Consider the following 27795-nt stretch of genomic DNA (forward strand, 5'->3'; position numbering starts at 1 on the left):
AGGACCGGAAAAACAAACGGTCCAAATTCCCAAAACCACATAGGTGGAGGCCATCCCTCCACCACACCCTCCCCCACCACCTCCCTCTCCCCCACCTTCCCCTCCCCTCCCCTCCCGATCTCTCTCCCCTAATCGGCTTTATCCCATTTTGCAGGAAAACTCTGGGAGTGGGAGAGCTGGCTTCAGACCCTTTGGTTCCAACCCCGCCCTATAAATTTTCTAGGGTCCAGAAATAGAAAACTTCTAACAGGCCCTTATTGAGTCACTCCCTCCCCCACCGCCCCCCCCCAACCTCACCCCCACCCCCAACCAGCAGCCCCCCACACACACTACTACTGGTATGTCTTCCATACTCATCAGCCCACCTGTTAAGTTTGCCAGCAACTTCTCCAGGTGCTGGTCACCACGGAGGAAGGGTAGCCCTTCCACACAGAGGCCCAGTAAGCAGTCAGTGAACCTGATGGTCAGCGAGCGGGCACTCCCCACTTGAGAGAAACTCTTTTGGCCACTACACGATCAATGTGGGATCTCAATTCCTAGCAAGGCCCAGAGGGCTTTACCAGGTGTCACCCGTTGCTCTTACGCGACCCTCTGCGGAAGAACTAGGAAACCTATGACTGTATCTAAGGTCAGTGAAAATTTTCAGGCTCTTATAAGAGAATGTCCGCCTGCCTTTCTAGAGTAGCTGATGTAAGCCTGTGGGCTTTATACCCCTAACGGCCCCGAGGCCCCGAGAACCGGAGGGCAATAAGTATTGCCTTTATTACTCAGTCAGTCTGCCTCAGACATGAAAAAGACGTTGGAAGGGTTTGAACGGAAAAATCTTAGTGATTTGGTACAAGTGGCTCATTGAGTGTATAACAACAGAGATGACCCTAGCACGACAGAGACAAAGAAACTAGCTAAAATACTAGTAATTGCCATGAGAGACCCCAGAGACTCAGGAAAAGGAGAGCATGGTCCACTCACGGAGAGACTAACCTGTGGGCACGGCCAAGCCATGGGGAAGGATCAATGTGCCTACTGCAGGAAAGAAGGACACTGGAAAAATCAGTGTCTTGAAACCCCAGGAGAGGTGCACGAACCTCCGCTAGAGTGGACGGGCCTCATCTGCACCTAGAAAAACCAAGCAAGAGACAATAATGCTTGAAGAAGCTGAATGAAGGGGTCAGAGCTCTTTTTCCCTTCGCCACCATAAGCCCAGGCTAACTCTCCATGTAGGAGGCCAGCCAGTAAATTTCTTGGTGGACAGAGGGGCCACCTTCTTAGGTTCAGAAAGGAATACGGGCACATTTTCAAAGAAAAAAATGTGAATTACTGTAACCCTATGATTCCTTTCACAGATAACTCAAACCAGAAAGTTTGCAGGGATGTTAGGTGGGCTTCACAAGACAACAAGATAACAAATATCTATCTGCCCTTTGTCCCAGTTAGCTACCTGGTTATGATGGCACTGGCTCCTGGCTCAGCTGCTGAGCCAGTGAAGCAGTTATAGCAGGAGAAGACTAGGTGGCCGGTGGCCATCAACGGAAGGACCAAATCTCCACAGTGGGCTTCCTGTTTCAATATGGAGCCACGTATGTCAGCTGCGGGACACCATCTCTATCCTGAGCTCATAATTGCCACCCCAGGTCTAGAATGCAGCGCGCAGGTACACACTATATGAAACAGTCTCTGATTAACCCCTCTCGATAACTTGCTGACATGGGAGTCTGGATAATCCAGTACATTTACTTTCCAGATGAGAAAACTCACTCAAAAACACACAGGAGTTGGCCCAGAGACACACAACTGGTTAACAACAAAGTCATATTCACAACCAGCGTCTGCACCAAGAGCCCGGTGCCCCACAGAACTGTGCCCATCGAGCAGTCAATATCTCCTGGACTCTCAAAAGATCTGAGCTGACACCCACCCCCGCCCCCCCCACCTCCTTGCTGCCCCCAAAGATTGTATTTCACAGGCTGGTACCGGATCTGCAGCTTGCGGAGAGGGACATATCTGATCAGAGAACACAGGGCAGAACAAGGGGGAGGAGGGGAGAATGGAGCACATCCTGGCCCAATACACCTTGAGGATGATGTTCCCAATCAGAGAAGCCAGTCCACAGAGAAGACCACATGGGCAGCCCCACGATGAGAAACGTCCCTCAAAGACCCATAGCCCTAGAGGGGACAACACTGGAGACACAGTGTGGGAACTGCGCCCGAACTGATCCTGCCACATCGAGGCATGACACTAAGAGAGTGCAGCGGAAGAGAAAGAAAACGGAGCATCAAAGTCCCCGGGGAATGCCAAAGATGGACTTTGTGGTCAGGGCTCGGTGCCCCAACAGACTGGACTGGAAAACACTCCTAAAGTTCACCACACAGTCCTTGTACTTTTCTTTCTTGGTTAGTGTTGTTTTCTTTTAGTGTCATTGGAATTTGGTTGGGTTTTGTTTTCATTTTTGTTTGTTTTTTTTTCTTTTTGTTGCTTGGTTTTGCTCAGTTTTGTCTTGTGCATGTTATTACCTTCACAGGTCTGTCTAATTAAGAGAGGCTGGATGAAGAATCTGGAGGAGTAAACATGTGACCGGCCCTTTCCATTGGGCATGGGAGTGAGGACGGTGGGGGGAAAGGAAGTGGTGTCAAGAAACCCAGAGACAAGCGAACAACAAGTGATGGAAATCGGTGGTGAGGGGGGATGTAGGAGGCCTGGTAGCGCGTGATCAAGGGTAATGTAACCAAGAGTAATTACTGAAACCCAAAGTAAGACTGAGCATGGCAGTGGGCACAAGAGGAAAATCCAAGGGTATAGAAGAGTGAGCTGGGAAGCAAGGGCCTGTTATAGACGTCTAAATAAAGGCATGTACATATACTTACAAAGGGGCATGGGGAAATAGATCTATGTCCATATGTTTATAGATTTAGTATTAAGGTAGCAGATGGACATAGGGCCTCCGCTCAAGGACTCCCTCATTGCGAGAACACTGTTTTATTAAATTGGCATTCTACGATGCTCACTTTCCCTACACGATCACTGACCACAGAGCGGCTGCATAAGCAAATGTGGTGAAGAAATCCGATAGTGTCCAGCTACCAAATGATATAGCGTGTGGGGTCTTAAAGGCTTGAAGGTAAAGAAGCAGCCATCTGGCTCAGAAGCAACAGAGCCCACATGGAGGAAGGATACCAGCCTGTGTGATCACAAAGTTTCAAAGGGATAAGGCAACAGGCATCATGAGAACAAAAAAATCTTATCATGGAGAATGAGAGGGGACCGCCGGGTATAGACTCAAAACCTATTTACAGTGCACTGGACATCCCCTTACAGAAGGATCTCAGAGAGGAGATGAAAGAATACAGGGTATGAGACAGCAAAGATGAAACACAACTTTCCTCTAGTTCTTAATGCTTCCTCTTGCCCCTCTATCATGATCCCAGTTCTACCATACTAATCTGGCCAAACTAGAGAAGGTATTCTAGTACCGATAGGAATTTCAAACACGGGGAATCCAGGGTGGATGGGCCCTTTAGGACCAGTGTTATGAGAGGAGATACTGGGAGGGTGGAGGAAGGGCAGGATGGAAAGTGGGAACCGATTACAAGGATCTTCATTGACCTCAAAAGAAAGGTGGGTGAAGATATGACAAATGAATTAGTACATTTCCAAGGATTGATGAGGAATGGGTGGCGGGTATTGAGGGGGGGAAAAATGAGGAGCTGAGGCCAGGGGCTTGGGTGGAGAGTGGAGATTTTGAGAATAATGAGGGCAATTAATGTACAGATGTGCTTCAAACAGCTGATGTATATATGGATTGTGGTTAGTGTTGTAGGAGCCCCTAATAAAAAGATCATAAAAGAAACAAAAATAATCTGGGCAGAGGGCTCATGCAAGGAGGATCTCAGGCTGGATTAGACCAGTCAAAACATCTACTGGAGTCACCTCACCCTGTGTCTATTCCTGAGTCAGGCATGAAGCTTAGGGCACACAGCCCCAGCAGCTGGCCAGTGAGAGAGGTGGGTCTCTGAGGCCATTCTACAGGGGGAATGGTCCTCTGTCCTGCAGGGCCCACCTTCCTTTGTAAGCGTGCTGTCTGGGGCACGGCTTTCATGGAGTCCACACCATGGGAGCTCTACTACTCATGGGGGATTGGCAGGAAGCCTCTGCTCATGCGCACACACCACCAACTAGCTGGAGGATCTCCGTGAACAAAGCCTGAGGCAGACAACAAGCCCACTAACTGGTTCTGTAAGAGATACAATCAGCATCCAGAAACCTGCAACTGGGAGTAAGAGGCAGCATACCTTGGTCCCAGCCCATCCCACTCTAATCTACAAGGAGTGATATTGCAAAGCAGAGGGTTTTCATAAAGCACTGCCAGGACTGTGGAATGAGCAGCCTCATTTGTGGACATGGATACTCTGTGATCCAGACGTACTACCTCCTCCCTTCCAGTCAGCTGACACAAAAACCCTTGCAAGCAGAAAGCCATGCATCTGAACAGTACCCACCAGCCACTCATGTGCAGCCCTGCTGCCTCCAAAGAGCCTTCCTGAGTGAGAGAGAAATCATGCAGAAGTCTGGTCTGTCACTCAAGTGAGTTTTATGAGCGTTAGGGAGGCGTGGTGGGCAAGTCTGGCCGACCCCAATGGCTGAATTGAATTTACATGGCCTAGGTTGGTCAATCCAGGTACAGGACCCACCCAGGTGTACCTCCCCTTCATGGCCAGAAACCTGGACCTCTGAGCATGCACAGGGTGCCTCTCCTAACTGGGCTCTTATCTTGGCCCTATGGGCATGCATAATGGATGCCCCAGTCCCTAGGATAGCTACCTAACATTTGCCCCCCTGAAGAGATATGGACCCAAATCTTTGGGGTACTGGGCGACGACATCTCTAGCTACTTCCTGCTGGCAAAACGGGCGAAGTTGGGCTTTGGGTCCATACCCTTCCTACACTGCTGGGAGGGGTTGTCCATTGAGGGCAACTTTATCCAGGATGGATAAGGTTGAGGTGGTCCAGGAGATGGTAGTCGTGGACCTGGCACACTTGGTTCGGAAGCTTTAGTCACCCGATAACTTCTGGGAAAAACAAACGGTCTAAAAGGTAAACAGTTTGACTACGACAAGGCTAAGCTTGTGAGTTGACAGTGGCCTTGAAATTAGGTGAGTGTCACAGGAAACAAAAAATATCTTAGGAATACCAGACATGTGTGTTTGTTCATTGGAAGTACAGGAAGAGGGATAAAAGCATTCACACTTTCCCCTAGGAGGGCACAGGTTTGGCCACTACTAGGTGCAGTGGGATCACTGATTCATTTATGATGCTAAGGTCTTGGACCCACTAATAAGACCCATTCTTCTTTTTAACCCTATAATGCTTCAATTTTAATTTTGGGAAAAAATTATTTTATTTTTGTTGTGGACTTTCATAGTTATAAATATATATATATATTTGAATATAGACATTTTTTAATGTTATGAAAACATCATGCTCCGCATTATAGAGTTAAATGGAAATAATGGGCTAGTACAGGAGGAGTCAAAAGTGACTATAATAGAGTAAACGCCTAAGTCATTTTGAATTTTCTTGGGATCAATTGGAGTAAAGGCTTGTAAATTACCCGGGGTCGAAATTCCCATGGTGCCTCCTACAACGCGTAGAATGTTCAGGGATGTTTCAGGGCTGGGAGATTAGTAACCCCTAAGTCCAGGATAACTTAGGGCAGGGGTCCTGAAACTGTTTACCCAGGGGGCCAGTTTACTGTACCTCAGGCTATTGGAGGGGCAGACTATAGTTAAAAAAAAAAACAACAAAAATTATGAAAAAATTCATGTGCACCATGCACATCTTGATTTGAAGTTCAAAAAAAAAAATAAATGGGGCATTTACACCCGGCAGAAAGGATCATTGTCCTCGGCTGTCTGCATGTGGCCCATAGGCTGTAGTTTGAGGACCCATGCTCTAGGCGGTCACCAAGAGGATGTGGTTTCAACCCAATAGCTTGGAGACACTACAATTTGTTTAAAAGTAATGGGGCAGAAGGAGTCCCTGATTGACCCACGCAAGACTAGTTTTCCCATCCCCTATTACAAAGAGTTCATAGTTATGGTTAAGGGGAACCAGGACATCCCGATCTGATCCCTTTAATTCAAGTGTGGGCTGACATTGCCACTAAGAAGCCTGCAAATATAAGACTTACTCCCTCCCTCAAAGAAAGGGTCCTTGTTTCCAAGGTTTCAGGAAACATGGCAGGACCGGAAAAACAAACGGTCCAAGTTCCCAAAACCACATAGGTGGAGGCCATCCCTCCCCCACACCCTCCCCCACCACCTCCCTCTCCCCCACCTTCCCCTCCCCTCCCCTCCCGATCTCTCTCCCCTAATCGGCTTTATCCCATTTTGCAGGAAAACTCTGGGAGTGGGAGAGCTGGCTTCAGACCCTTTGGTTCCAACCCCGCCCTATAAGTTTTCTAGGGTCCAGAAATAGAAAACTTCTAACAGGCCCTTATTGAGTCACTCCCTCCCCCACCGCCCCCCCCAACCTCACCCCCACCCCCAACCAGCAGCCCCCCCCACACACACTAGTACTGGTATGTCTTCCATACTCATCAGCCCACCTGTTCTGATTGCCAGCAACTTCTCCAGGTGCTGTTCACCACGGAGGAAGGGTAGCCCTTCCACACAGAGGCCCAGTAAGCAGTCAGTGAACCTGATGGTCAGCGAGCGGGCACTCCCCACTTGAGAGAAACTCTTTTGGCCACTACACGATCAATGTGGGATCTCAATTCCTAGCAAGGCCCAGAGGGCTTTACCAGGTGTCACCCGTTGCTCTTACGCGACCCTCTGCGGAAGATCTAGGAAACCTATGACTGTATCTAAGGTCAGTGAGAATTTTCAGAATCTTATAAGAGAATGTCCGCCTGCCTTTCTAGAGTAGCTGATGTAAGCCTACGGGCTTTATACCCCTAATGGCCCCGAGGCCCCGAGAACCGGAGGGCAATAAGTATTGCCTTTATTACTCAGTCAGTCTGCCTCAGACATGAAAAAGACGTTGGAAGGGTTTGAACGGAAAAATCTTAGTGATTTGGTACAAGTGGCTCATTGAGTGTATAACAACAGAGATGACCCTAGCACGACAGAGACAAAGAAACTAGCTAAAATACTAGTAATTGCCCTGAGAGACCCCAGAGACTCAGGAAAAGGAGAGCATGGTCCACTCACGGAGAGACTAACCTGTGGGCACGGCCAAGCCATGGGGAAGGATCAATGTGCCTACTGCAGGAAAGAAGGACACTGGAAAAATCAGTGTCTTGAAACCCCAGGAGAGGTGCACGACCCTCCACTAGAGTGGACGGGCCTCATCTGCACCTAGAAAAACTAAGCAAGAGACAATAATGCTTGAAGAAGCTGAATGAAGGGGTCAGAGCTCTTTTTCCCTTCGCCACCATAAGCCCAGGCTAACTCTCCATGTAGGAGGCCAGCCAGTAAATTTCTTGGTGGACAGAGGGGCCACCTTCTTAGGTTCAGAAAGGAATACGGGCACATTTTCAAAGAAAAAAATGTGAATTACTGTAAGCCTATGATTCCTTTCACAGATAACTCAAACCAGAAAGTTTGCAGGGATGTTAGGTGGGCTTCACAAGACAACAAGATAACAAATATCTATCTGCCCTTTGTCCCAGTTAGCTACCTGGTTATGATGGCACTGGCTCCTGGCTCAGCTGCTGAGCCAGTGAAGCAGTTATAGCAGGAGAAGACTAGGTGGCCGGTGGCCATCAACGGAAGGACCAAATCTCCACAGTGGGCTTCCTGTTTCAATATGGAGCCACGTATGTCAGCTGCGGGACACCATCTCTATCCTGAGCTCATAATTGCCACCCCAGGTCTAGAATGCAGCGCGCAGGTACACACTATATGAAACAGTCTCTGATTAACCCCTCTCGATAACTTGCTGACATGGGAGTCTGGATAATCCAGTACATTTACTTTCCAGATGAGAAAACTCACTCAAAAACACACAGGAGTTGGCCCAGAGACACACAACTGGTTAACAACAAAGTCATATTCACAACCAGCGTCTGCACCAAGAGCCCGGTGCCCCACAGAACTGTGCCCATCGAGCAGTCAATATCTCCTGGACTCTCAAAAGATCTGAGCTGACACCCCCCCCGCCCCCCCCCCACCTCCTTGCTGCCCCCAAAGATTGTATTTCACAGGCTGGTACCGTATCTGCAGCTTGCGGAGAGGGACATATCTGATCAGAGAACACAGGGCAGAACAAGGGGGAGGAGGGGAGAATGGAGCACATCCTGGCCCAATACACCTTGAGGATGATGTTCCCAATCAGAGAAGCCAGTCCACAGAGAAGACCACATGGGCAGCCCCACGATGAGAAACGTCCCTCAAAGACCCATAGCCCTAGAGGGGACAACACTGGAGACACAGTGTGGGAACTGCGCCCGAACTGATCCTGCCACATCGAGGCATGACACTAAGAGAGTGCAGCGGAAGAGAAAGAAAACGGAGCATCAAAGTCCCCGGGGAATGCCAAAGATGGACTTTGTGGTCAGGGCTCGGTGCCCCAACCGACTGGACTGGAAAACACTCCTAAAGTTCACCACACAGTCCTTGTACTTTTCTTTCTTGGTTAGTGTTGTTTTCTTTTAGTGTCATTGGAATTTGGTTGGGTTTTGTTTTCATTTTTGTTTGTTTTTTTTTCTTTTTGTTGCTTGGTTTTGCTCAGTTTTGTCTTGTGCATGTTATTACCTTCACAGGTCTGTCTAATTAAGAGAGGCTGGATGAAGAATCTGGAGGAGTAAACATGTGACCGGCCCTTTCCATTGGGCATGGGAGTGAGGACGGTGGGGGGAAAGGAAGTGGTGTCAAGAAACCCAGAGACAAGCGAACAACAAGTGATGGAAATCGGTGGTGAGGGGGGATGTAGGAGGCCTGGTAGCGCGTGATAAAGGGTAATGTAACCAAGAGTAATTACTGAAACCCAAAGTAAGACTGAGCATGGCAGTGGGCACAAGAGGAAAATCCAAGGGTATAGAAGAGTGAGCTGGGAAGCAAGGGCCTGTTATAGACGTCTAAATAAAGGCATGTACATATACTTACAAAGGGGCATGGGGAAATAGATCTATGTCCATATGTTTATAGATTTAGTATTAAGGTAGCAGATGGACATAGGGCCTCCGCTCAAGGACTCCCTCATTGCGAGAACACTGTTTTATTAAATTGGCATTCTACGATGCTCACTTTCCCTACACGATCACTGACCACAGAGCGGCTGCATAAGCAAATGTGGTGAAGAAATCCGATAGTGTCCAGCTACCAAATGATATAGCGTGTGGGGTCTTAAAGGCTTGAAGGTAAAGAAGCAGCCATCTGGCTCAGAAGCAACAGAGCCCACATGGAGGAAGGATACCAGCCTGTGTGATCACAAAGTTTCAAAGGGATAAGGCAACAGGCATCATGAGAACAAAAAAATCTTATCATGGAGAATGAGAGGGGACCGCCGGGTATAGACTCAAAACCTATTTACAGTGCACTGGACATCCCCTTACAGAAGGATCTCAGAGAGGAGATGAAAGAATACAGGGTATGAGACAGCAAAGATGAAACACAACTTTCCTCTAGTTCTTAATGCTTCCTCTTGCCCCTCTATCATGATCCCAGTTCTACCATACTAATCTGGCCAAACTAGAGAAGGTATTCTAGTACCGATAGGAATTTCAAACACGGGGAATCCAGGGTGGATGGGCCCTTTAGGACCAGTGTTATGAGAGGAGATACTGGGAGGGTAGAGGAAGGGCAGGAAAGTGGGAACCGATTACAAGGATCTTCATTGACCTCAAAAGAAAGGTGGGTGAAGATATGACAAATGAATTAGTACATTTCCAAGGATTGATGAGGAATGGGTGGCGGGTATTGAGGGGGGGAAAAATGAGGAGCTGAGGCCAGGGGCTTGGGTGGAGAGTGGAGATTTTGAGAATAATGAGGGCAATTAATGTACAGATGTGCTTCAAACAGCTGATGTATATATGGATTGTGGTTAGTGTTGTAGGAGCCCCTAATAAAAAGATCATAAAAGAAACAAAAATAATCTGGGCAGAGGGCTCATGCAAGGAGGATCTCAGGCTGGATTAGACCAGTCAAAACATCTACTGGAGTCGCCTCACCCTGTGTCTATTCCTGAGTCAGGCATGAAGCTTAGGGCACACAGCCCCAGCAGCTGGCCAGTGAGAGAGGTGGGTCTCTGAGGCCATTCTACAGGGGGAATGGTCCTCTGTCCTGCAGGGCCCACCTTCCTTTGTAAGCGTGCTGTCTGGGGCACGGCTTTCATGGAGTCCACACCATGGGAGCTCTACTACTCATGGGGGATTGGCAGGAAGCCTCTGCTCATGCGCACACACCACCAACTAGCTGGAGGATCTCCGTGAACAAAGCCTGAGGCAGACAACAAGCCCACTAACTGGTTCTGTAAGAGATACAATCAGCATCCAGAAACCTGCAACTGGGAGTAAGAGGCAGCATACCTTGGTCCCAGCCCATCCCACTCTAATCTACAAGGAGTGATATTGCAAAGCAGAGGGTTTTCATAAAGCACTGCCAGGACTGTGGAATGAGCAGCCTCATTTGTGGACATGGATACTCTGTGATCCAGACATACTACCTCCTCCCTTCCAGTCAGCTGACACAAAAACCCTTGCAAGCAGAAAGCCATGCATCTGAACAGTACCCACCAGCCACTCATGTGCAGCCCTGCTGCCTCCAAAGAGCCTTCCTGAGTGAGAGAGAAATCATGCAGAAGTCTGGTCTGTCACTCAAGTGAGTTTTATGAGCGTTAGGGAGGCGTGGTGGGCAAGTCTGGCCGACCCCAATGGCTGAATTGAATTTACATGGCCTAGGTTGGTCAATCCAGGTACAGGACCCACCCAGGTGTACCTCCCCTTCATGGCCAGAAACCTGGACCTCTGAGCATGCACAGGGTGCCTCTCCTAACTGGGCTCTTATCTTGGCCCTATGGGCATGCATAATGGATGCCCCAGTCCCTAGGATAGCTACCTAACATTTGCCCCCCTGAAGAGATATGGACCCAAATCTTTGGGGTACTGGGCGACGACATCTCTAGCTACTTCCTGCTGGCAAAACGGGCGAAGTTGGGCTTTGGGTCCATACCCTTCCTACACTGCTGGGAGGGGTTGTCCATTGAGGGCAACTTTATCCAGGATGGATAAGGTTGAGGTGGTCCAGGAGATGGTAGTCGTGGACCTGGCACACTTGGTTCGGAAGCTTTAGTCACCCGATAACTTCTGGGAAAAACAAACGGTCTAAAAGGTAAACAGTTTGACTACGACAAGGCTAAGCTTGTGAGTTGACAGTGGCCTTGAAATTAGGTGAGTGTCACAGGAAACAAAAAATATCTTAGGAATACCAGACATGTGTGTTTGTTCATTGGAAGTACAGGAAGAGGGATAAAAGCATTCACACTTTCCCCTAGGAGGGCACAGGTTTGGCCACTACTAGGTGCAGTGGGATCACTGATTCATTTATGATGCTAAGGTCTTGGATCCACTAATAAGACCCATTCTTCTTTTTAACCCTATAATGCTTCAATTTTAATTTTGGGAAAAAATTATTTTATTTTTGTTGTGGACTTTCATAGTTATAAATATATATATATATTTGAATATAGACATTTTTTAATGTTATGAAAACATCATGCTCCGCATTATAGAGTTAAATGGAAATAATGGGCTAGTACAGGAGGAGTCAAAAGTGACTATAATAGAGTAAATGCCTAAGTCATTTTGAATTTTCTTGGGATCAATTGGAGTAAAGGCTTGTAAATTACCCGGGGTCCAAATTCCCATGGTGCCTCCTACAACGCCTAGAATGTTCAGGGATGTTTCAGGGCTGGGAGATTAGTAACCCCTAAGTCCAGGATAACTTAGGGCAGGGGTCCTGAAACTGTTTACCCAGGGGGCCAGTTTACTGTACCTCAGGCTATTGGAGGGGCAGACTATAGTTAAAAAAAAAACAACAAAAATTATGAAAAAATTCATGTGCACCATGCACATCTTGATTTGAAGTTCAAAAAAAAAAAATAAATGGGGCATTTACACCCGGCAGAAAGGATCATTGTCCTCGGCTGTCTGCATGTGGCCCATAGGCTGTAGTTTGAGGACCCATGCTCTAGGCGGTCACCAAGAGGATGTGGTTTCAACCCAATAGCTTGGAGACACTACAATTTGTTTAAAAGTAATGGGGCAGAAGGAGTCCCTGATTGACCCACGCAAGACTAGTTTTCCCATCCCCTATTACAAAGAGTTCACAGTTATGGTTAAGGGGAACCAGGACATCCCGATCTGATCCCTTTAATTCAAGTGTGGGCTGACATTGCCACTAAGAAGCCTGCAAATATAAGACTTACTCCCTCCCTCAAAGAAAGGGTCCTTGTTTCCAAGGTTTCAGGAAACATGGCAGGACCGGAAAAACAAACGGTCCAAATTCCCAAAACCACATAGGTGGAGGCCATCCCTCCACCACACCCTCCCCCACCACCTCCCTCTCCCCCACCTTCCCCTCCCCTCCCCTCCCGATCTCTCTCCCCTAATCGGCTTTATCCCATTTTGCAGGAAAACTCTGGGAGTGGGAGAGCTGGCTTCAGACCCTTTGGTTCCAACCCCGCCCTATAAATTTTCTAGGGTCCAGAAATAGAAAACTTCTAACAGGCCCTTATTGAGTCACTCCCTCCCCCACCGCCCCACCCCAACCTCACCCCCACCCCCAACCAGCAGCCCCCCACACACACTAGTACTGGTATGTCTTCCATACTCATCAGCCCACCTGTTAAGTTTGCCAGCAACTTCTCCAGGTGCTGGTCACCACGGAGGAAGGGTAGCCCTTCCACACAGAGGCCCAGTAAGCAGTCAGTGAACCTGATGGTCAGCGAGCGGGCACTCCCCACTTGAGAGAAACTCTTTTGGCCACTACACGATCAATGTGGGATCTCAATTCCTAGCAAGGCCCAGAGGGCTTTACCAGGTGTCACCCGTTGCTCTTACGCGACCCTCTGCGGAAGAACTAGGAAACCTATGACTGTATCTAAGGTCAGTGAAAATTTTCAGGCTCTTATAAGAGAATGTCCGCCTGCCTTTCTAGAGTAGCTGATGTAAGCCTGTGGGCTTTATACCCCTAACGGCCCCGAGGCCCCGAGAACCGGAGGGCAATAAGTATTGCCTTTATTACTCAGTCAGTCTGCCTCAGACATGAAAAAGACGTTGGAAGGGTTTGAACGGAAAAATCTTAGTGATTTGGTACAAGTGGCTCATTGAGTGTATAACAACAGAGATGACCCTAGCACGACAGAGACAAAGAAACTAGCTAAAATACTAGTAATTGCCATGAGAGACCCCAGAGACTCAGGAAAAGGAGAGCATGGTCCACTCACGGAGAGACTAACCTGTGGGCACGGCCAAGCCATGGGGAAGGATCAATGTGCCTACTGCAGGAAAGAAGGACACTGGAAAAATCAGTGTCTTGAAACCCCAGGAGAGGTGCACGACCCTCCGCTAGAGTGGACGGGCCTCATCTGCACCTAGAAAAACCAAGCAAGAGACAATAATGCTTGAAGAAGCTGAATGAGGGGGTCAGAGCTCTTTTTCCCTTCGCCACCATAAGCCCAGGCTAACTCTCCATGTAGGAGGCCAGCCAGTAAATTTCTTGGTGGACAGAGGGGCCACCTTCTTAGGTTCAGAAAGGAATACGGGCACATTTTCAAAGAAAAAAATGTGAATTACTGTAACCCTATGATTCCTTTCACAGATAACTCAAACCAGAAAGTTTGCAGGGATGTTAGGTGGGCTTCACAAGACAACAAGATAACAAATATCTATCTGCCCTTTGTCCCAGTTAGCTACCTGGTTATGATGGCACTGGCTCCTGGCTCAGCTGCTGAGCCAGTGAAGCAGTTATAGCAGGAGAAGACTAGGTGGCCGGTGGCCATCAACGGAAGGACCAAATCTCCACAGTGGGCTTCCTGTTTCAATATGGAGCCACGTATGTCAGCTGCGGGACACCATCTCTATCCTGAGCTCATAATTGCCACCCCAGGTCTAGAATGCAGCGCGCAGGTACACACTATATGAAACAGTCTCTGATTAACCCCTCTCGATAACTTGCTGACATGGGAGTCTGGATAATCCAGTACATTTACTTTCCAGATGAGAAAACTCACTCAAAAACACACAGGAGTTGGCCCAGAGACACACAACTGGTTAACAACAAAGTCATATTCACAACCAGCGTCTGCACCAAGAGCCCGGTGCCGCACAGAACTGTGCCCATCGAGCAGTCAATATCTCCTGGACTCTCAAAAGATCTGAGCTGACACCCACCCCCGCCCCCCCCACCTCCTTGCTGCCCCCAAAGATTGTATTTCACAGGCTGGTACCGGATCTGCAGCTTGCGGAGAGGGACATATCTGATCAGAGAACACAGGGCAGAACAAGGGGGAGGAGGGGAGAATGGAGCACATCCTGGCCCAATACACCTTGAGGATGATGTTCCCAATCAGAGAAGCCAGTCCACAGAGAAGACCACATGGGCAGCCCCACGATGAGAAACGTCCCTCAAAGACCCATAGCCCTAGAGGGGACAACACTGGAGACACAGTGTGGGAACTGCGCCCGAACTGATCCTGCCACATCGAGGCATGACACTAAGAGAGTGCAGCGGAAGAGAAAGAAAACGGAGCATCAAAGTCCCCGGGGAATGGCAAAGGTGGACTTTGTGGTAAGGGCTCGGTGCCCCAACAGACTGGACTGGAAAACACTCCTAAAGTTCACCACACAGTCCTTGTACTTTTCTTTCTTGGTTAGTGTTGTTTTCTTTTAGTGTCATTGGATTTTGGTTGGGTTTTGTTTTCATTTTTGTTTGTTTTTTTTTTCTTTTTGTTGCTTGGTTTTGCTCAGTTTTGTCTTGTGCATGTTATTACCTTCACAGGTCTGTCTAATTAAGAGAGGCTGGATGAAGAATCTGGAGGAGTAAACATGTGACCGGCCCTTTCCATTGGGCATGGGAGTGAGGACGGTGGGGGGAAAGGAAGTGGTGTCAAGAAACCCAGAGACAAGCGAACAACAAGTGATGGAAATCGGTGGTGAGGGGGGATGTAGGAGGCCTGGTAGGGCGTGATCAAGGGTAATGTAACCAAGAGTAATTACTGAAACCCAAAGTAAGACTGAGCATGGCAGTGGGCACAAGAGGAAAATCCAAGGGTATAGAAGAGTGAGCTGGGAAGCAAGGGCCTGTTATAGACGTCTAAATAAAGGCATGTACATATACTTACAAAGGGGCATGGGGAAATAGATCTATGTCCATATGTTTATAGATTTAGTATTAAGGTAGCAGATGGACATAGGGCCTCCGCTCAAGGACTCCCTCATTGCGAGAACACTGTTTTATTAAATTGGCATTCTACGATGCTCACTTTCCCTACACGATCACTGATCACAGAGCGGCTGCATAAGCAAATGTGGTGAAGAAATCCGATAGTGTCCAGCTACCAAATGATATAGCGTGTGGGGTCTTAAAGGCTTGAAGGTAAAGAAGCAGCCATCTGGCTCAGAAGCAACAGAGCCCACATGGAGGAAGGATACCAGCCTGTGTGATCACAAAGTTTCAAAGGGATAAGGCAACAGGCATCATGAGAACAAAAAAATCTTATCATGGAGAATGAGAGGGGACCGCCGGGTATAGACTCAAAACCTATTTACAGTGCACTGGACATCCCCTTACAGAAGGATCTCAGAGAGGAGATGAAAGAATACAGGGTATGAGACAGCAAAGATGAAACACAACTTTCCTCTAGTTCTTAATGCTTCCTCTTGCCCCTCTATCATGATCCCAGTTCTACCATACTAATCTGGCCAAACTAGAGAAGGTATTCTAGTACCGATAGGAATTTCAAACACGGGGAATCCAGGGTGGATGGGCCCTTTAGGACCAGTGTTATGAGAGGAGATACTGGGAGGGTGGAGGAAGGGCAGGATGGAAAGTGGGAACCGATTACAAGGATCTTCATTGACCTCAAAAGAAAGGTGGGTGAAGATATGACAAATGAATTAGTACATTTCCAAGGACTGATGAGGGATGGGTGGCGGGTATTGAGGGGGGAAAAATGAGGAGCTGAGGCCAGGGGCTTGGGTGGAGAGTGGAGATTTTGAGAATAATGAGGGCAATTAATGTACAGATGTGCTTCAAACAGCTGATGTATATATGGATTGTGGTTAGTGTTGTAGGAGCCCCTAATAAAAAGATCATAAAAGAAACAAAAATAATCTGGGCAGAGGGCTCATGCAAGGAGGATCTCAGGCTGGATTAGACCAGTCAAAACATCTACTGGAGTCGCCTCACCCTGTGTCTATTCCTGAGTCAGGCATGAAGCTTAGGGCACACAGCCCCAGCAGCTGGCCAGTGAGAGAGGTGGGTCTCTGAGGCCATTCTACAGGGGGAATGGTCCTCTGTCCTGCAGGGCCCACCTTCCTTTGTAAGCGTGCTGTCTGGGGCACGGCTTTCATGGAGTCCACACCATGGGAGCTCTACTACTCATGGGGGATTGGCAGGAAGCCTCTGCTCATGCGCACACACCACCAACTAGCTGGAGGATCTCCGTGAACAATGCCTGAGGCAGACAACAAGCCCACTAACTGGTTCTGTAAGAGATACAATCAGCATCCAGAAACCTGCAACTGGGAGTAAGAGGCAGCATACCTTGGTCCCAGCCCATCCCACTCTAATCTACAAGGAGTGATATTGCAAAGCAGAGGGTTTTCATAAAGCACTGCCAGGACTGTGGAATGAGCAGCCTCATTTGTGGACATGGATACTCTGTGATCCAGACGTACTACCTCCTCCCTTCCAGTCAGCTGACACAAAAACCCTTGCAAGCAGAAAGCCATGCATCTGAACAGTACCCACCAGCCACTCATGTGCAGCCCTGCTGCCTCCAAAGAGCCTTCCTGAGTGAGAGAGAAATCATGCAGAAGTCTGGTCTGTCACTCAAGTGAGTTTTATGAGCGTTAGGGAGGCGTGGTGGGCAAGTCTGGCCGACCCCAATGGCTGAATTGAATTTACATGGCCTAGGTTGGTCAATCCAGGTACAGGACCCACCCAGGTGTACCTCCCCTTCATGGCCAGAAACCTGGACCTCTGAGCATGCACAGGGTGCCTCTCCTAACTGGGCTCTTATCTTGGCCCTATGGGCATGCATAATGGATGCCCCAGTCCCTAGGATAGCTACCTAACATTTGCCCCCCTGAAGAGATATGGACCCAAATCTTTGGGGTACTGGGCGACGACATCTCTAGCTACTTCCTGCTGGCAAAACGGGCGAAGTTGGGCTTTGGGTCCATACCCTTCCTACACTGCTGGGAGGGCTTGTCCATTGAGGGCAACTTTATCCAGGATGGATAAGGTTGAGGTGGTCCAGGAGATGGTAGTCGTGGACCTGGCACACTTGGTTCGGAAGCTTTAGTCACCCGATAACTTCTGGGAAAAACAAACGGTCTAAAAGGTAAACAGTTTGACTACGACAAGGCTAAGCTTGTGTGTTGACAGTGGCCTTGAAATTAGGTGAGTGTCACAGGAAACAAAAAATATCTTAGGAATACCAGACATGTGTGTTTGTTCATTGGAAGTACAGGAAGAGGGATAAAAGCATTCACACTTTCCCCTAGGAGGGCACAGGTTTGGCCACTACTAGGTGCAGTGGGATCACTGATTCATTTATGATGCTAAGGTCTTGGACCCACTGATAAGACCCATCCTCTTTTTAACCCTATAATGCTTCAATTTTAATTTTGGGAAAAAATTATTTTATTTTTGTTGTGGACTTTCATAGTTATAAATATATATATATATGAATATATACATTTTTTAATGTTATGAAAACATCATGCTCCGCATTATAGAGTTAAATGGAAATAATGGGCTAGTACAGGAGGAGTCAAAAGTGACCATAATAGAGTAACTGCCTAAGTCATTTTGAATTTTCTTGGGATCAATTGGAGTAAAGGCTTGTAAATTACCCGGGGTCCAAATTCCCATGGTGCCTCCTACAACGCCTAGAATGTTCAGGGATATTTCAGGGCTGGGAGATTAGTAACCCCTTAGTCCAGGATAACTTAGGGCAGGGGTCCTGAAACTGTTTACCCAGGGGGCCAGTTTACTGTACCTCAGGCTATTGGAGGGCAGACTATAGTTAAAAAAAAACAACAAAAATTATGAAAAAATTCATGTGCACCATGCACATCTTGATTTGAAGTTCAAAAAAAAAAATAAATGGGGCACATACACCCGGCAGAAAGGATCGTTGTCCTCGGCTGTCTGCATGTGGCCCATAGGCTGTAGTTTGAGGACCCATGCTCTAGGCGGTCACCAAGAGGATGTGGTTTCAACCCAATAGCTTGGAGACACTACAATTTGTTTAAAAGTAATGGGGCAGAAGGAGTCCCTGATTGACCCACGCAAGACTAGTTTTCCCATCCCCTATTACTAAGAGTTCATAGATATGGTTAAGGGGAACCAGGACATCCCGATCTGATCCCTTTAATTCAAGTGTGGGCTGACATTGCCACTAAGAAGCCTGCAAATATAAGACTTACTCCCTCCCTCAAAGAAAGGGTCCTTGTTTCCAAGGTTTCAGGAAACATGGCAGGACCGGAAAAACAAACGGTCCAAGTTCCCAAAACCACATAGGTGGAGGCCATCCCTCCCCCACACCCTCCCCCACCACCTCCCTCTCCCCCACTTTCCCCTCCCCTCCCCTCCCGATCTCTCTCCCCTAATCGGCTTTATCCCATTTTGCAGGAAAACTCTGGGAGTGGGAGAGCTGGCTTCAGACCCTTTGGTTCCAACCCCGCCCTATGAGTTTTCTAGGATCCAGAAATAGAAAACTTCTAACAGGCCCTTATTGAGTCACTCCCTCCCCCACCGCCCCACCCCAACCTCACCCCCACCCCCAACCAGCAGCCCCACACACACACTAGTACTGGTATGTCTTCCATACTCATCAGCCCACCTGTTATGATTGCCAGCAACTTCTCCAGGTGCTGTTCACCACGGAGGAAGGGTAGCCCTTCCACACAGAGGCCCAGTAAGCAGTCAGTGAACCTGATGGTCAGCGAGCGGGCACTCCCCACTTGAGAGAAACTCTTTTGGCCACTACACGATCAATGTGGGATCTCAATTCCTAGCAAGGCCCAGAGGGCTTTACCAGGTGTCACCCGTTGCTCTTACGCGACCCTCTGCGGAAGATCTAGGAAACCTATGACTGTATCTAAGGTCAGTGAGAATTTTCAGAATCTTATAAGAGAATGTCCGCCTGCCTTTCTAGAGTAGCTGATGTAAGCCTACGGGCTTTATACCCCTAATGGCCCCGAGGCCCCGAGAACCGGAGGGCAATAAGTATTGCCTTTATTACTCAGTCAGTCTGCCTCAGACATGAAAAAGAAGTTGGAAGGGTTTGAACGGAAAAATCTTAGTGATTTGGTACAAGTGGCTCATTGAGTGTATAACAACAGAGATGACCCTAGCACGACAGAGACAAAGAAACTAGCTAAAATACTAGTAATTGCCCTGAGAGACCCCAGAGACTCAGGAAAAGGAGAGCATGGTCCACTCACGGAGAGACTAACCTGTGGGCACGGCCAAGCCATGGGGAAGGATCAATGTGCCTACTGCAGGAAAGAAGGACACTGGAAAAATCAGTGTCTTGAAACCCCAGGAGAGGTGCACGACCCTCCACTAGAGTGGACGGGCCTCATCTGCACCTAGAAAAACTAAGCAAGAGACAATAATGCTTGAAGAAGCTGAATGAAGGGGTCAGAGCTCTTTTTCCCTTCGCCACCATAAGCCCAGGCTAACTCTCCATGTAGGAGGCCAGCCAGTAAATTTCTTGGTGGACAGAGGGGCCACCTTCTTAGGTTCAGAAAGGAATACGGGCACATTTTCAAAGAAAAAAATGTGAATTACTGTAAGCCTATGATTCCTTTCACAGATAACTCAAACCAGAAAGTTTGCAGGGATGTTAGGTGGGCTTCACAAGACAACAAGATAACAAATATCTATCTGCCCTTTGTCCCAGTTAGCTACCTGGTTATGATGGCACTGGCTCCTGGCTCAGCTGCTGAGCCAGTGAAGCAGTTATAGCAGGAGAAGACTAGGTGGCCGGTGGCCATCAACGGAAGGACCAAATCTCCACAGTGGGCTTCCTGTTTCAATATGGAGCCACGTATGTCAGCTGCGGGACACCATCTCTATCCTGAGCTCATAATTGCCACCCCAGGTCTAGAATGCAGCGCGCAGGTACACACTATATGAAACAGTCTCTGATTAACCCCTCTCGATAACTTGCTGACATGGGAGTCTGGATAATCCAGTACATTTACTTTCCAGATGAGAAAACTCACTCAAAAACACACAGGAGTTGGCCCAGAGACACACAACTGGTTAACAACAAAGTCATATTCACAACCAGCGTCTGCACCAAGAGCCCGGTGCCCCACAGAACTGTGCCCATCGAGCAGTCAATATCTCCTGGACTCTCAAAAGATCTGAGCTGACACCCACCCCCGCCCCCCCCCCACCTCCTTGCTGCCCCCAAAGATTGTATTTCACAGGCTGGTACCGGATCTGCAGCTTGCGGAGAGGGACATATCTGATCAGAGAACACAGGGCAGAACAAGGGGGAGGAGGGGAGAATGGAGCACATCCTGGCCCAATACACCTTGAGGATGATGTTCCCAATCAGAGAAGCCAGTCCACAGAGAAGACCACATGGGCAGCCCCACGATGAGAAACGTCCCTCAAAGACCCATAGCCCTAGAGGGGACAACACTGGAGACACAGTGTGGGAACTGCGCCCGAACTGATCCTGCCACATCGAGGCATGACACTAAGAGAGTGCAGCGGAAGAGAAAGAAAACGGAGCATCAAAGTCCCCGGGGAATGCCAAAGATGGACTTTGTGGTCAGGGCTCGGTGCCCCAACCGACTGGACTGGAAAACACTCCTAAAGTTCACCACACAGTCCTTGTACTTTTCTTTCTTGGTTAGTGTTGTTTTCTTTTAGTGTCATTGGAATTTGGTTGGGTTTTGTTTTCATTTTTGTTTGTTTTTTTTTCTTTTTGTTGCTTGGTTTTGCTCAGTTTTGTCTTGTGCATGTTATTACCTTCACAGGTCTGTCTAATTAAGAGAGGCTGGATGAAGAATCTGGAGGAGTAAACATGTGACCGGCCCTTTCCATTGGGCATGGGAGTGAGGACGGTGGGGGGAAAGGAAGTGGTGTCAAGAAACCCAGAGACAAGCGAACAACAAGTGATGGAAATCGGTGGTGAGGGGGGATGTAGGAGGCCTGGTAGCGCGTGATAAAGGGTAATGTAACCAAGAGTAATTACTGAAACCCAAAGTAAGACTGAGCATGGCAGTGGGCACAAGAGGAAAATCCAAGGGTATAGAAGAGTGAGCTGGGAAGCAAGGGCCTGTTATAGACGTCTAAATAAAGGCATGTACATATACTTACAAAGGGGCATGGGGAAATAGATCTATGTCCATATGTTTATAGATTTAGTATTAAGGTAGCAGATGGACATAGGGCCTCCGCTCAAGGACTCCCTCATTGCGAGAACACTGTTTTATTAAATTGGCATTCTACGATGCTCACTTTCCCTACACGATCACTGACCACAGAGCGGCTGCATAAGCAAATGTGGTGAAGAAATCCGATAGTGTCCAGCTACCAAATGATATAGCGTGTGGGGTCTTAAAGGCTTGAAGGTAAAGAAGCAGCCATCTGGCTCAGAAGCAACAGAGCCCACATGGAGGAAGGATACCAGCCTGTGTGATCACAAAGTTTCAAAGGGATAAGGCAACAGGCATCATGAGAACAAAAAAATCTTATCATGGAGAATGAGAGGGGACCGCCGGGTATAGACTCAAAACCTATTTACAGTGCACTGGACATCCCCTTACAGAAGGATCTCAGAGAGGAGATGAAAGAATACAGGGTATGAGACAGCAAAGATGAAACACAACTTTCCTCTAGTTCTTAATGCTTCCTCTTGCCCCTCTATCATGATCCCAGTTCTACCATACTAATCTGGCCAAACTAGAGAAGGTATTCTAGTACCGATAGGAATTTCAAACACGGGGAATCCAGGGTGGATGGGCCCTTTAGGACCAGTGTTATGAGAGGAGATACTGGGAGGGTAGAGGAAGGGCAGGAAAGTGGGAACCGATTACAAGGATCTTCATTGACCTCAAAAGAAAGGTGGGTGAAGATATGACAAATGAATTAGTACATTTCCAAGGATTGATGAGGAATGGGTGGCGGGTATTGAGGGGGGGAAAAATGAGGAGCTGAGGCCAGGGGCTTGGGTGGAGAGTGGAGATTTTGAGAATAATGAGGGCAATTAATGTACAGATGTGCTTCAAACAGCTGATGTATATATGGATTGTGGTTAGTGTTGTAGGAGCCCCTAATAAAAAGATCATAAAAGAAACAAAAATAATCTGGGCAGAGGGCTCATGCAAGGAGGATCTCAGGCTGGATTAGACCAGTCAAAACATCTACTGGAGTCGCCTCACCCTGTGTCTATTCCTGAGTCAGGCATGAAGCTTAGGGCACACAGCCCCAGCAGCTGGCCAGTGAGAGAGGTGGGTCTCTGAGGCCATTCTACAGGGGGAATGGTCCTCTGTCCTGCAGGGCCCACCTTCCTTTGTAAGCGTGCTGTCTGGGGCACGGCTTTCATGGAGTCCACACCATGGGAGCTCTACTACTCATGGGGGATTGGCAGGAAGCCTCTGCTCATGCGCACACACCACCAACTAGCTGGAGGATCTCCGTGAACAAAGCCTGAGGCAGACAACAAGCCCACTAACTGGTTCTGTAAGAGATACAATCAGCATCCAGAAACCTGCAACTGGGAGTAAGAGGCAGCATACCTTGGTCCCAGCCCATCCCACTCTAATCTACAAGGAGTGATATTGCAAAGCAGAGGGTTTTCATAAAGCACTGCCAGGACTGTGGAATGAGCAGCCTCATTTGTGGACATGGATACTCTGTGATCCAGACATACTACCTCCTCCCTTCCAGTCAGCTGACACAAAAACCCTTGCAAGCAGAAAGCCATGCATCTGAACAGTACCCACCAGCCACTCATGTGCAGCCCTGCTGCCTCCAAAGAGCCTTCCTGAGTGAGAGAGAAATCATGCAGAAGTCTGGTCTGTCACTCAAGTGAGTTTTATGAGCGTTAGGGAGGCGTGGTGGGCAAGTCTGGCCGACCCCAATGGCTGAATTGAATTTACATGGCCTAGGTTGGTCAATCCAGGTACAGGACCCACCCAGGTGTACCTCCCCTTCATGGCCAGAAACCTGGACCTCTGAGCATGCACAGGGTGCCTCTCCTAACTGGGCTCTTATCTTGGCCCTATGGGCATGCATAATGGATGCCCCAGTCCCTAGGATAGCTACCTAACATTTGCCCCCCTGAAGAGATATGGACCCAAATCTTTGGGGTACTGGGCGACGACATCTCTAGCTACTTCCTGCTGGCAAAACGGGCGAAGTTGGGCTTTGGGTCCATACCCTTCCTACACTGCTGGGAGGGGTTGTCCATTGAGGGCAACTTTATCCAGGATGGATAAGGTTGAGGTGGTCCAGGAGATGGTAGTCGTGGACCTGGCACACTTGGTTCGGAAGCTTTAGTCACCCGATAACTTCTGGGAAAAACAAACGGTCTAAAAGGTAAACAGTTTGACTACGACAAGGCTAAGCTTGTGAGTTGACAGTGGCCTTGAAATTAGGTGAGTGTCACAGGAAACAAAAAATATCTTAGGAATACCAGACATGTGTGTTTGTTCATTGGAAGTACAGGAAGAGGGATAAAAGCATTCACACTTTCCCCTAGGAGGGCACAGGTTTGGCCACTACTAGGTGCAGTGGGATCACTGATTCATTTATGATGCTAAGGTCTTGGATCCACTAATAAGACCCATTCTTCTTTTTAACCCTATAATGCTTCAATTTTAATTTTGGGAAAAAATTATTTTATTTTTGTTGTGGACTTTCATAGTTATAAATATATATATATATTTGAATATAGACATTTTTTAATGTTATGAAAACATCATGCTCCGCATTATAGAGTTAAATGGAAATAATGGGCTAGTACAGGAGGAGTCAAAAGTGACTATAATAGAGTAAATGCCTAAGTCATTTTGAATTTTCTTGGGATCAATTGGAGTAAAGGCTTGTAAATTACCCGGGGTCCAAATTCCCATGGTGCCTCCTACAACGCGTAGAATGTTCAGGGATGTTTCAGGGCTGGGAGATTAGTAACCCCTAAGTCCAGGATAACTTAGGGCAGGGGTCCTGAAACTGTTTACCCAGGGGGCCAGTTTACTGTACCTCAGGCTATTGGAGGGGCAGACTATAGTTAAAAAAAAAACAACAAAAATTATGAAAAAATTCATGTGCACCATGCACATCTTGATTTGAATTTCAAAAAAAAAAAATAAATGGGGCATTTACACCCGGCAGAAAGGATCATTGTCCTCGGCTGTCTGCATGTGGCCCATAGGCTGTAGTTTGAGGACCCATGCTCTAGGCGGTCACCAAGAGGATGTGGTTTCAACCCAATAGCTTGGAGACACTACAATTTGTTTAAAAGTAATGGGGCAGAAGGAGTCCCTGATTGACCCACGCAAGACTAGTTTTCCCATCCCCTATTACAAAGAGTTCATAGTTATGGTTAAGGGGAACCAGGACATCCCGATCTGATCCCTTTAATTCAAGTGTGGGCTGACATTGCCACTAAGAAGCCTGCAAATATAAGACTTACTCCCTCCCTCAAAGAAAGGGTCCTTGTTTCCAAGGTTTCAGGAAACATGGCAGGACCGGAAAAACAAACGGTCCAAATTCCCAAAACCACATAGGTGGAGGCCATCCCTCCCCCACACCCTCCCCCACCACCTCCCTCTCCCCCACCTTCCCCTCCCCTCCCCTCCCGATCTCTCTCCCCTAATCGGCTTTATCCCATTTTGCAGGAAAACTCTGGGAGTGGGAGAGCTGGCTTCAGACCCTTTGGTTCCAACCCCGCCCTATAAATTTTCTAGGGTCCAGAAATAGAAAACTTCTAACAGGCCCTTATTGAGTCACTCCCTCCCCCACCGCCCCCCCCCAACCTCACCCCCACCCCCAACCAGCAGCCCCCCACACACACTACTACTGGTATGTCTTCCATACTCATCAGCCCACCTGTTAAGTTTGCCAGCAACTTCTCCAGGTGCTGGTCACCACGGAGGAAGGGTAGCCCTTCCACACAGAGGCCCAGTAAGCAGTCAGTGAACCTGATGGTCAGCGAGCGGGCACTCCCCACTTGAGAGAAACTCTTTTGGCCACTACACGATCAATGTGGGATCTCAATTCCTAGCAAGGCCCAGAGGGCTTTACCAGGTGTCACCCGTTGCTCTTACGCGACCCTCTGCGGAAGAACTAGGAAACCTATGACTGTATCTAAGGTCAGTGAAAATTTTCAGGCTCTTATAAGAGAATGTCCGCCTGCCTTTCTAGAGTAGCTGATGTAAGCCTGTGGGCTTTATACCCCTAACGGCCCCGAGGCCCCGAGAACCGGAGGGCAATAAGTATTGCCTTTATTACTCAGTCAGTCTGCCTCAGACATGAAAAAGAAGTTGGAAGGGTTTGAACGGAAAAATCTTAGTGATTTGGTACAAGTGGCTCATTGAGTGTATAACAACAGAGATGACCCTAGCACGACAGAGACAAAGAAACTAGCTAAAATACTAGTAATTGCCATGAGAGACCCCAGAGACTCAGGAAAAGGAGAGCATGGTCCACTCACGGAGAGACTAACCTGTGGGCACGGCCAAGCCATGGGGAAGGATCAATGTGCCTACTGCAGGAAAGAAGGACACTGGAAAAATCAGTGTCTTGAAACCCCAGGAGAGGTGCACGACCCTCCGCTAGAGTGGACGGGCCTCATCTGCACCTAGAAAAACCAAGCAAGAGACAATAATGCTTGAAGAAGCTGAATGAAGGGGTCAGAGCTCTTTTTCCCTTCGCCACCATAAGCCCAGGCTAACTCTCCATGTAGGAGGCCAGCCAGTAAATTTCTTGGTGGACAGAGGGGCCACCTTCTTAGGTTCAGAAAGGAATACGGGCACATTTTCAAAGAAAAAAATGTGAATTACTGTAACCCTATGATTCCTTTCACAGATAACTCAAACCAGAAAGTTTGCAGGGATGTTAGGTGGGCTTCACAAGACAACAAGATAACAAATATCTATCTGCCCTTTGTCCCAGTTAGCTACCTGGTTATGATGGCACTGGCTCCTGGCTCAGCTGCTGAGCCAGTGAAGCAGTTATAGCAGGAGAAGACTAGGTGGCCGGTGGCCATCAACGGAAGGACCAAATCTCCACAGTGGGCTTCCTGTTTCAATATGGAGCCACGTATGTCAGCTGCGGGACACCATCTCTATCCTGAGCTCATAATTGCCACCCCAGGTCTAGAATGCAGCGCGCAGGTACACACTATATGAAACAGTCTCTGATTAACCCCTCTCGATAACTTGCTGACATGGGAGTCTGGATAATCCAGTACATTTACTTTCCAGATGAGAAAACTCACTCAAAAACACACAGGAGTTGGCCCAGAGACACACAACTGGTTAACAACAAAGTCATATTCACAACCAGCGTCTGCACCAAGAGCCCGGTGCCCCACAGAACTGTGCCCATCGAGCAGTCAATATCTCCTGGACTCTCAAAAGATCTGAGCTGACACCCACCCCCGCCCCCCCCCCACCTCCTTGCTGCCCCCAAAGATTGTATTTCACAGGCTGGTACCGGATCTGCAGCTTGCGGAGAGGGACATATCTGATCAGAGAACACAGGGCAGAACAAGGGGGAGGAGGGGAGAATGGAGCACATCCTGGCCCAATACACCTTGAGGATGATGTTCCCAATCAGAGAAGCCAGTCCACAGAGAAGACCACATGGGCAGCCCCACGATGAGAAACGTCCCTCAAAGACCCATAGCCCTAGAGGGGACAACACTGGAGACACAGTGTGGGAACTGCGCCCGAACTGATCCTGCCACATCGAGGCATGACACTAAGAGAGTGCAGCGGAAGAGAAAGAAAACGGAGCATCAAAGTCCCCGGGGAATGCCAAAGATGGACTTTGTGGTCAGGGCTCGGTGCCCCAACCGACTGGACTGGAAAACACTCCTAAAGTTCACCACACAGTCCTTGTACTTTTCTTTCTTGGTTAGTGTTGTTTTCTTTTAGTGTCATTGGAATTTGGTTGGGTTTTGTTTTCATTTTTGTTTGTTTTTTTTTCTTTTTGTTGCTTGGTTTTGCTCAGTTTTGTCTTGTGCATGTTATTACCTTCACAGGTCTGTCTAATTAAGAGAGGCTGGATGAAGAATCTGGAGGAGTAAACATGTGACCGGCCCTTTCCATTGGGCATGGGAGTGAGGACGGTGGGGGGAAAGGAAGTGGTGTCAAGAAACCCAGAGACAAGCGAACAACAAGTGATGGAAATCGGTGGTGAGGGGGGATGTAGGAGGCCTGGTAGCGCGTGATAAAGGGTAATGTAACCAAGAGTAATTACTGAAACCCAAAGTAAGACTGAGCATGGCAGTGGGCACAAGAGGAAAATCCAAGGGTATAGAAGAGTGAGCTGGGAAGCAAGGGCCTGTTATAGACGTCTAAATAAAGGCATG

Source organism: Tenrec ecaudatus, chromosome 5, assembly GCF_050624435.1.
Source record: "Tenrec ecaudatus isolate mTenEca1 chromosome 5, mTenEca1.hap1, whole genome shotgun sequence".
Taxonomy (NCBI): domain Eukaryota; kingdom Metazoa; phylum Chordata; class Mammalia; order Afrosoricida; family Tenrecidae; genus Tenrec; species Tenrec ecaudatus.